Source organism: Marmota flaviventris, chromosome 5 (genome assembly GCF_047511675.1).
Source record: "Marmota flaviventris isolate mMarFla1 chromosome 5, mMarFla1.hap1, whole genome shotgun sequence".
In the NCBI taxonomy this organism is placed as follows: Eukaryota; Metazoa; Chordata; class Mammalia; order Rodentia; family Sciuridae; genus Marmota; species Marmota flaviventris.
The window spans coordinates 20,495,771-20,505,657 of NC_092502.1; the positions used below are offsets into that span (position 1 = coordinate 20,495,771).

General features: G+C 46.5%; 1 long non-coding RNA gene across 1 annotated transcript; it reads right to left on the reverse strand.

The window, feature by feature from the left end:
- Window positions 1-5,562: 5,562 nt before the first annotated feature.
- LOC114095469 (uncharacterized) lies at window positions 5,563-7,588 on the reverse strand. Its single transcript, XR_003583259.2, has 2 exons — window positions 6,207-7,588; window positions 5,563-5,747 (listed from the first exon to the last, which is right to left on the reverse strand). It is a non-coding gene; the product is annotated as an uncharacterized lncRNA (long non-coding RNA).
- Between the last annotated feature and the right edge of the window lie 2,299 nt (window positions 7,589-9,887).

Below are 9,887 nucleotides of genomic sequence, written 5' to 3' on the forward strand. Positions count from 1 at the left end.
TTTAATTATGTTGAGCAAAGGCTTAATGCACAGAAAATGCAAAAGAGAATGATGGGGTTGGTACCCAGGCCCCACTGGAGTCAGAAACTCCGTGCCCTCCCCAGTGTCTGTCATCTGCTGATGTGCATGGAACTCCATGGAGCAGGGACTGCAAAGAGGTCATCTGAGCCTCCTCCTGCCTCTGCTGTTTTCCATGGGAGAGCCTCAGAGTTGGTCTCACAGCTCAACCAAGCCCCGTCCTGTATTCCTCTCCCAGGCTCAAGGCTCCACTTCAACTCCCTGTGCAGGTACCAGGTCCCGTTCACCCTGCACTTGTTATCAGAAGCACCCATCCCTCCTCTCATCTCAGCCAGCCTAGAATCATGTGTCCACCAGATAAGAAAGGAGTGCTATCCCTTAGATGCACTTGGAACAATCTTGACTCTTCACTGGGGATGAATTCTTACCCCAAACAAAATGGATGCTCTATGAAAAACAGAAAAAGAGAAAGATTGGCCAATGGGAATGTGTCCCACAGAGCAGAAGGTCTGGCACATAGTAAGTGCTCAATAACACATATTCAGTGACTGGGTGAGCACCTTAGTTATGTAACGATGGGGCGGGGAGCATGAAGTTGTGGGTAGGGTCCAAGAGGAGAAGAGAGGAGGAGGGTGGGGAGGAAAGGGTCTAGAACACCCAGGTGCTGTGGTGTGGGGTAAGGAGTTCATAAACAAGAAAGGAGCAAAAACAAACTCAGAGCAACTGAGGATTGAAGAAAGATTCGGCCTGACCACGAGGCAGTATGGCATAGCCTCTGAGGACTCAGGCTCTGGACTGGGCTGGACCTGGGTTTAGGGCCATGAGCTGTCACTTACAATATGATCTTATGTCTTTTAGTCTGAGACAAGTTTTCTTCATCTCTATGGTGGAGATAATTATCCTGAGCTCATGAAGTAATTCTGACAATTAAATAAGATACTAGTGAGGTGCCAGTCATATACTAGGTACTTGCTTCATAAATGCCAATTTAGACAGAAGACGAATCCTCAGCGATTGCCTGCCTCTAGGTCTTCAGGAATCTTAATGTCCTGTTTTGGTTTTTGTGTTTTTGTTTTGATTTTCTTTGTTTTGCTTTCTAAATCTTAAAAAAAAAAAAAAAAGAACTCCCCTTTCTGACTGCCAACTTCATGGTAAAGGGTGAAGGCAGAAGCTTCCTGCCTTTGGGAAGTGTGGTGCCTTTGTGTTTTGTTTGTTTTATTCAGGGTATTGTCGGGGTCCCTAGGCTCGGGAGGGTGTGGAGACCCTCTCTTCTGGAAGGACCCACCCTCTTCTCATAGACCTTGTCTTGTTGGATAGGCAAATAAAAGGCTCTGCCCACTCACATTCAAAAATCTATTCGTTATTGGGATGCAATTCACATTATGTCCCACTAATTACGTGAGGAAGGCAGTAAAAATTAATAAGGAACTACAGTTTAATTGTCCCATAATGACAGGGAGTCCCAAAGTGCCCCCTTGAGTAATAAAATTAACATTTAAACTAGTTCAGTCAAGGAACCTTCTCTTAAATATAACTCCTTACTATCGGTGTGGTTTACTTATTTATTTTCTCCTTGGGGCAGCTCTGAGGCGGTACAAATGGAACTTTGAAAATCTTCCCAGTGTTCCAGGACAATGACCACAGTGTCTCAGGTAAACTATGGGTGGCAGGAAGAGGACACACACACACACACAAACATATATACACACACACACACACATTTTCCTACATTAATTCAAGGGTGGAGATGTTCTCAAAAGCCAGTGCATCTCTGTGTAAAAAGAGAAGAACTAGGGACACCTGCTAAAACACTGCCCAAGGTAGGCTCCTATAAGATCTCAACAGTGACCTTTTTATTATGACCCCATTCTTTCAAATCTGAGTGTACATCTCTATTCCAGGGCCATCTTTGCACCTTCATGTAAGGGGATTGCTGGTCTTAAAATATCATGTGAACGGTGGGGTCTGATTTCCTTTCCCTTGAATGTGGAGAAGATTTAGTGATCCCCTTCCAACAACAACAGCAACAACAAAATGGGACAAAGGTGATACTGTGTGAGTTCCCTCTTTCACCTGGTTCTCTCTCTCTTGAACCTAGTGTGCACTCTCTCCTCCTCCCTCTCCTCTCCTCTCTTCTCCTCTTTCTCCCCTCCCCACCCGCCTCTCTCTCTCTCTCTCTCTCTCTCTCTCTCTCTCTCTCTCTCTCTCTCTCCTTGGAATCCAGCCACCATGTTGAGCACAACCTCAGACACATGGAGAAGACACACTTGGGTGGTCCAGACCAGAGACCCAGCATCAACTGCCAGATCCATGTGTGTCAATGACTTTTAGATGTTTCCAGCACCCAGGCTTCAAGCCACCCCACTCGGGACTCAAGACATCATGGAGCAGAGAGCAGGTGATGCCCCTCTCCCCACGCTCTCGATTTCTGACCTGAAGAAACCATGTGATACTAAATGACAGTCGCTGTATTAAACCATTGAATTTTGGAGTAAGTTGTTGTACAGCCACGATGACTAATACTACTATTGACAAATCCTGGCCCTCCTGGCTCCTGAGTGAAATCTTAAGGCCAGAAAGGCCTGATCCATCTAAGACAGAGGAGAACGCAGGGGACCCTGACTGCTGTCCCAGCCACCAGCTTCCAGTGTGCCCAGCACCCCCACGGTGTAACATTTTCCAAAATCTCTTTAGCTCTGAGCGATTTTTCAGGTTGAAGGATTTTCTTATAATGTACAGAGATATGACTAAGTGCAGTTTATCAACCTGGGATGTCTGCTCGCCCTAAAGAGCTAAGGACTGGCATTGATAATCCCCTGAAAATGGTCTTTCAGAGTTCCATCACGTGTGGCTCGTTTCCCACTCACTGGGGAGAGAAGAAAGCCAATGGAGAGGGAATGGCTGTGTTCTGGGGCTGGTGAAGCCCAGTCCTCCACGCTTGGCCCCAGCTCCACACCCCACATCCTCAGGCCCTCGCGGCAGGCACCCGGCCAGGCCAGCCGTCTTCTCATGGTTTCCTCCCTCCATTTCTTCATCCATTCGATACTTAATGGAGTCCTGCCTTCACTGGAAGAAATAGACATTCAACAACTAATCACACAAAGAAATAATTCCACTTGTTCTAAGTATGAAGAGGGAGAAGTGTGGGGTCCTCTTGAGAGCTCGGGATGTTTAAACTGAGACTTAAAAAAAAAAAATAAAGAATCAGCAAGGCAGACAGGAACAAGGCAGTGTCCGAGGAAGAGCCTTCAAACAAAATCACAGCATGCACAGAGGCCACACGCCAGGGAGGAAGTCGGTGGTCTCTGGAGACCTCAAGAAAGATCATTCGGGACACGGGAGCCGAGAGAGCAAGAGTGCACCATGGAAGCATCTGGAGAGACAGGCAGCAAGCTCATCCTGGGGGCCTTGGAAATAGATTCTATCTGTATCCTTAGACCAGGCAGCTACAATGTGTTGAGAACAGAAGATGGAGAGGGTGATGTTTCATTGGTTAAATCATTTCAGAATGAACGTGTGGGGATGCACGAATGGGTGAACAAATGGGTGAATCAATGCACGGTCCCAATGGCCACCCATCATTTCCCATCTCCATGTCACTTGGACCACATTAAACCACAGCTGGCTGCTGAGGTACCTTTTCCTCCTCAGCACGTTGATAGCCTCTCAAAAGCAGGGACCTTGGCTTAACCCTGTCTGAAACTCCACCAGGCTCCCCACTGCTCCAAGGGCCAAGTACAAACTTCTTCTGCAGCCTGCAGGGCTTGGCACCATCAGTCCTGCTACAGTGTGGAGGAGTTTTGAGGATGTCCCCTGAAGGTCGATGGGCAGGAAGCTCGGTCCTCAGGGAGGCTGCACTGAGGTGGTGGGACCTTTAAAAGGTGGGGCCTTGAGAAGATGTACAACCTTGGTTACCCAAAGTTCTCCTCAGGAGTAAGTCCAGTAGCATTATTTTAACTCCATATTAAAGTTATACGAAATTATTTTTTAAAAGAAGAGGCAGGGTTTGGTGGTAGGTCATTATGTCATTGGGGACATGCCCTCAGAAAGAACTGATGTAACTCTCTCAGGGCCTGAGTTGATACCCACCTGAATGGGTTCTTACCAAAAAAAAAAAAAAAAAGCAAGCCTGACCCCTGAATCTCTCTGGCTTCCTATCTCACCATGTAATGGCTCTCCCTCTTGTACATGCTTCTACCCTGATGCCAGCTTTCAAATTGTGATGCCGCCAGAAGGCCCTCACCAGAGGCCCAAAGACAGGACCACCCCATCTTGGATTTTTAGCCTCCAAAAATATGAAGTAAATAAATTTATTTTCTTTATTAAATACCCAGCCTCATGTATTTTATAATAGCAACAGAAAACAGACAAAGACAAGTCTCTTGACTGCTTCTACAGGATCATCTCAAGTCACCTCCCTTTTCTTTGGTCACTCACATTGGTGCAGACATATCTCTTTCTCAGAGCCCCCTCCACCATGCCCTGGAGAGGTTATGGCTCTTGGTAATGATTTTTGGAGAATAAATGCTTTTCCTTTGGAGCACATACCAGGATTCATATAACTACTTATATACATATAACTATTTATAATGTATACACATTATTAACTTAGTATCTGTCTCCCTCTCAGAGTGTTGGTTTCATGAGGGCAGAGAACCTGCCTCCCTTAGTCATCTTCATACCCCCAGTGCCTGGCACTGAGACACACACAGTTAGCATTCCACAAAGAGCCTCTGAGTCACAGAATGAACGTGTGGGGATGCATGAATGGGTGAACAAATGGGTGAATCAATGCATGATCCCAAAGGTCACCCAGACTGACTCAACAGCTAATGCTGAACGTCTCTCTGACCATCCTTCAGTGCCTTCAATGATATGACCTCTTTACTGGCCTCACTGACAGGTACTGGGAGAAATCAATGTTAGTAAAGGCTTTAATGGAACAGTTGGAAAGTAGAAGTGGGTAGAGGCCAGGAAGGCATTTCTGGCAATCTCTGAGTAGTTATTGTCTTAATTCTTCTTCCAACAAGAGGAAGAAAACTGACAGACACCCACACTCAGGTAATGACTCCACGTGGATGCTTCTGTGTGTATGTCTTCAGTTCTGTTCTTGCTCCCCAAGTCCACAGCATTTAAAGTCTTTCACAGGAACTCATGAGACCTATAGTAGTGCTTCTCAAACTACCTACAGTAAAAAGCCAAAGTTCATTTTTATTTTTGACCCATCACAGATCAAGACTCTATAAAATATAGAAATTATACAATCGAGTGTGGCAGCAATATGAAATTGCTATAGAAGTTTCTAAATGCGTATTCTTTTTTGGTGGCCGTATTTGAGTAACAAATAATGCAGACCCAGACGCATCGGCAGACCTCACTTTGAGTAGCGCTGTTCCAGGTGAGTTCCTGCACTCCGGCTGCATTGTTCTTCCGTCATGGCAGTCATCACTAATTGATTGTCACACAGTTTCCCATCAAAACCACATTTGGCATTAAAATCCTGCTCCTACCAGTGTTCAAGTCAGTCACCAACATGCAAATGGATATCATGAGAAATAAGCTTTATTGACCATCCCTGCTTCACCTGGTCCATAGATTCATCAGTTGTCATATTCACGCCCATAAAAAGGAAATAATCTGTCTTCTTGTTTCCAGCCTTATAAAAAGTCCACAGGAAAACAACATTCCCTCAAAGGGAATTCTTCCGTTCCATTCGGCACAGGTGCAATCTTTTGCAGCAAAAAAAAAAAACACCTTTAATCCATACACACTAAGAGAAGACACAGCAATCTATACCAGATACAGAAAATTCTGATGTGTTCTCAAATGCAAATGGCATGGATCGTATTTGGGTACCTGCACTCACAGGTCTTTCCTTCCTTTAAATTCTCCAGTCCCACGGCTACCCCCAAGGGTGGGTTCAGAATGGATGGTTTCGCTTTTCACTTCCCTCTTTGACAAACCACTGAGGTTTTCATTCCTTCCGTGTTCAATCTTTTCCCAAGCAAGATGAAAACCTTGCAGTCCTTCTCTGGTAACCCAACCCAACCTCTAGTGACAGTCATGGAGCCACCAAGGAAGAAGAATCCACAGGAGAGAGAGAATCTACTATTGCCTCTGCATTTCAGATGTGAAGCTCACCCTGGGGAAAAACAAACTTTACTTGGAAACTATTCTTTCAATCTCACCTGGAGTGTTCCCTTTGAGATGTTTTTGCAACCTCCTCTTGGACCCTGCAAACCATAGAACCTGTTAGAATCTGTTAGAGAGAGAACGGTTCTTAAGGAACCTCTGTCTCATCCAAAGCCCTCTTCTGACAAGTGAGGAACAAACGAGGTTAACTTAAGGAGTCAGAAGACCCAGGCTCTCTTACTCCCCAGGTGGACGGCCCCGGAAGAGCTAATTCACCTCTCTGAGACTGTTTCCAAGGAAGACAGATACGATCCTTTAAAAGGAATGATTGTGACTCATGATGATCGTGGCCACTTAAGAAGGGAATGAGATAATAATGTGAACAAAGGGGCTCTGGAAATGGGAGCACCATATGAATCTTGGGATTTTAACTGTCCTCGGGTATCACAATAGAGACAAACATCAGAGAGGATGGAGGCACAGGCGAGGGGCAGGGGATGAATGATTCAGCCAGCCTTTGGATAAAGACCTGCTTTGATTACTTGGGAGCTGGAATCAATTCAAGGGAAAGAATTAGGGCTTTGGGCCCATTTGTAGTCCAAGCAAGAGATGACAGTATCTTGACCTGGATTGATGGTCATGAACGGACAAAGCGGACAGATCCAAAAACACTGATGCCTAAGATCTTGGTGCATCTCCACTGCATATGGAGAGAGGAAGAAGGATTCACTCAGGGTGGTGTTTCTGCCTTACTTAACTGAATAGTGGTGTCCAATGAGATAAGAAATATCAGAAGAGACCTGGAAGGTAGTGTAGAGTTAGGAGACTCTGGGCTCACTTTTCAGCATGTTGCACTAGGACATGTGAGTGGAGATGTCACTAGGCCATTGGAGCAAGGGAACACGTGTGGCTCTGGAGTAAAGCATGAAGTGTGTACAGGTAGGAAGGAATCGAAGTCATGGGCTAGGATGAGCTCACCTAGGGAGAGAATTCAGAGTGGGAAAAGAAGTGGGCCTGGACTGAGTCTTGAGGGACTATAATACTTAATGGCAGAGAAAGAGGAACCTCAAAAGAAACAGAAGGGAGAACAGGGGAAGGAAGGGAAGGAAGAATGGTGTCCCTGCCAAAGCAAGGAAGAAAAGGCCAGGACATAAGTGTGTACAGGGTTCACTTGGAATAAAGCTTGAAGACCCACCTTCTGGATGAGCAATGGACATCAGTGTCCTTTCATGATAGAGGTCGAATCCCAGGTTCTTTCCAACCACAGTTTCTTTCCTTTTCCTTGCCCCATTTCCAACGTTCAAAGTGGACCTCCTAGTCTCTGGAAGATCCAGTCCTCCTTGAGGCCTCAAATACTGTGGCCACTTCAACATGGCAGCTTTGGGCCTCTGCTAAGCCTGTTGCTCCCTGGAGACCCCACTCCATCCTACATGCTAAGAGATCCTACAGTCAGAAGGTGAAGATGCAGCCAGCTGATTAACACCCACAAACCTGCAGACACATCGGACGTCACAAATGGAGCAGAAGTCCCACTAAGAGCCACTAAGAACGTGGGCCTCTGGGGTTCTGTCTCCATGTCTCCATTCCAGGCTGCCTGTACAGCCAGAGCCCAGGATCCCCTGCCCACCTCATTATCTCCATTCCCCATCCTCCCGTGAGGGAGGCAGAGAGAGCGGAGATGAGACACACTCTAGTGCCAGTTCCTCTCTGTCCCTGCTTCCAAGTCCCCGGCAGCCAGTCAGCCAGACTGTTGCATCTGTTGCCATACTGATGAGATTCGCAGTGATTTGCTTTGGAAATCAAAGCCTGGGGATCATCCCCTTCATTTGAAAAGCAGGCCCTGCTGCACTGGGGGACAGAATGAAGGACTGCGGCACTTGGGTTTGTTTGGATTTTTTTTCCTGCCGGACACAAACACCCGACAGTCCTGCCCAGCAGGGGCGATGCTCTGGCCTCCTCTAGAGTTTGATCTGGGAGGATAATAAGCCAAACAAAGGAGCAGATGATCACGGAGACTTATTTGCAGACTGCACAGTTTAAATTTAGCCATCTTATGACTGGGTTGCTGCCTGTGTGTGGCAATCGCCCTTGGGAAATTCAGTCCTGGGGGGATGCAGAGGTGGAACCAGATGGGAAGACATTATAGAGGTGTTTAAGATGCCACTTTGAGACATGGAAAGAAAGATCAGACCAAAATATGTCCAATAAGCAACCAGAGGACAACCGTATTTTGGACACTTATTCAGAGAAGCATAAAAGAGAATACAGACCCATGTATGAGGGGGACATTTTTCTTAATAATCTGTAAATTGCCTAGTGAATAGGAGTGTGAAGACCCTTAGTCTTCTCTTCATGACTACACTCCATAAGCTTGCCTGAGTAGAAAGGGAGTGGGAAATCAGAAAATCTGGATTCTCAGGCTAGTCTGACATTCGCTCCAAGCCATCATCTCCCACCCCTGCCAAATGAACCCTCTGGAGAAGGGACCCCAGAAGATCCTGAAATTTCCCACTTGACATGATCAAAAGAGGCCACCTACAGGTGGGACAGCTTTGGCAAAGAAGACCAGAGACAGCTATAACTGAACACTCTGCAATCATTAAAATCTACAGTGCAAAAAGTGAACTTCCACGAAAATGATCTTGGAGTGGGGCATGGAGGGGTGGGGGGATGGAGGGGTGGGGGGATGAGGGATGGGGGGATGGGGTGGGGGATAGGGTGGGGGATGGGGATGGGGGGATGGGTGAGTGCTAATCTCTATTTATTGAGATTGAAGGTATTTATAATATCTTGCTAAGTTAGAATGGCAGCAGCAGCAGCAGCAGGAAACAGCCTTTCCTTGTCAATCAGGGGTTGTGGAATGTGTAAAATGATCACAGGGAGCAAGAGAGCCGCTCACAAAGGCCTGGCAGAGCCTCTGCCGACACCTCCCCTCTGTATTTTGGGACTAATATGTACCCAGGAATGTGACTCCCGGGAACTGGGGCTGCTAGAGAAAGGAGGTTTTTATACAGGAGTTTTGTTGTTGCTTGTTGTGATTTGTTTGGTTTTTTTTCCGAGTATTCATGATTGTTTTGTGTCTGGGTATGGGGAGGGAGCGCCCGACCCATCTTTCCCCAATTTGTAGCTCTAGAGGACTATGAGGACACCAGCCCTTGGGGACCCAGTCCTATGGCACCTTTTAGAAAAAAAAACTGTGAGTTTGGGCTGCCCCATTTGGCAGGGCCTGGCCTACTCGAGATAGTATCCTCTGGGCATAAATCTCATTCTAGAATGACAAGGCAGGAAGAGCCTTCCTGATCATTCCCCTCCCAGAAGGGTCCTGTGTCTGCACTGTTCTCAGCCCCACAGCCCCAGGAGCTGGTTCATAGGACCTGGATTCCAGGGACTAATATGTACCCAGGAATGTGACTCCTGGGAACTGGGGCTACTAGAGAAAGGAGGTTTTTATACAGGAGTTTTTATACAGGAGTAATGGAGAGTTGAACAGCAAAGACTAGCACCTCCCAGACCTTCATCACTCTCCAAATCAGATCCTCAGCCCCAAAGACAGAGAGGACATGATTGTCAAGGTACAATTGGAAAGAACCAAGAGTACCTCTTTCACCTCTTGCCAAAATTTCACCCCTAGCTCTTTGTTCCTTTGTGTGAAGTATATTCATCTGCAGAAATGAAAAGATGCATGAGTCAGGAAAGAAAAACTCCCTGTGTATGAAAGAGACCCCAAAATTAGTAAC